The following is a 1,398-nucleotide window of genomic DNA, read 5'->3' on the forward strand; positions in this document are numbered from 1 at the left end:
GTCTATTTCATCCCCGCTGAGCAGAGATAGAAGTTGTCAGCATCCCACAGCTTACAGTACAGAGATGGGCCCAAAATACCTTGACAACTTTGCAAAAGGTGGCTAAAAATAGCTTACAGGTCAAGCTCCTTCTTAAAGTAATAGCAACATCAGCTGAGAACAGAGTCTGCGCTACCTGGCACGGTTTGCTGGAAAGCCAAGTAAACAAAGGAGATGGGAATAGATCCAAACTAGCTGGACAGGACTGAACATTGAGCTATCCATCTATCCAAGCTTATCTTAAGTGGAGGTACACATTCTTTCCCCCCCTCCCCCGATTTAAAACTGGAGGCATTCTTCAGTCTTGCATCCAAAAAAGCTTTGTTTAAAATGGAAAAGAATAAGAATTACCTGAGCTCAGAGGAGAGTCCCTCCTTTGTTCCTTATGAGCCACCATTCTGTACATGCCTCCTGACTGGAGAAACATGCTGCACCTTGAACATGCATTCTCTGAGGACAGGCAATTCTCATGCAGTTCCATATCAAGAATGATTAAATGATTAAATGATCTATGCAGTTCCATATCAAGAATGATCTCGCCAGATGGAGATTAATAAATTCTCACCCACAGGAAAGGCTGATTGGAAGAAAGTAAGGGCAGAGCAATGACTCAGGTAGAGATGCAACAGGCAGCCTCTTTTACAGATATGTGAGCTCATAGTAGCCTTTAATCATTTAATGTACCCATATCTCATGATACATTCTCTTTCCATCCACATTAGACTGGGTAATTCAATTACTCTCTGCACTTCCATTTGTCTTCTTAGCCTCTGCTTGGGGTTGGTAATTCTGCTGCATCAGATGTTGGGTCAGCCAATCACAACACCTCTGCAGATGAAGAAGACTGATTTATTCTCAGAGGAAGTTGCCAGCCTCATCTCTGCATGAATCACTGCTCTGGCCTGGTTTCCTTCCTGGTTTCTTATGCTTCCATACATTTTTCTGGCAGAAGAATGAATTATTTAGCCATCAGGTTTTTTTTTTTGGGGGGGGGGGGATTGTCTCCACAGAAGCTTGAGGAACAATGAACTATGCAAAGGGATTTGGCGGTAGTGGATCCTCTGGTAGCAATTGGCTTAGCTAATATCACAGAGGGGTAGGGCAGGTAGCAAAATCTGCTATGTTCCTAGGGAGGGAAAGAAGGAAGAAGAGAGAGGGATTCAAGAGAACAAGGAAGGGGGAAAGCCTGGAAAGGAGCAGGCCCAAGGAAGCTAGCATAGTGGCTTTCATCATCTGTCATCTCCATGTGATTGTTCTTCAGTGATTTCCATTGGCAACCTGGGCTCTGAGCAACCACAGCAGAAAATGTAAGCAGCCCATTTTCAATGCCAGAGCCTAGCCATGGGTCATGCAAAATGA

The sequence above is a fragment of the Tiliqua scincoides genome, chromosome 8 (genome assembly GCF_035046505.1).
Source record: "Tiliqua scincoides isolate rTilSci1 chromosome 8, rTilSci1.hap2, whole genome shotgun sequence".
In the NCBI taxonomy this organism is placed as follows: Eukaryota; Metazoa; Chordata; class Lepidosauria; order Squamata; family Scincidae; genus Tiliqua; species Tiliqua scincoides.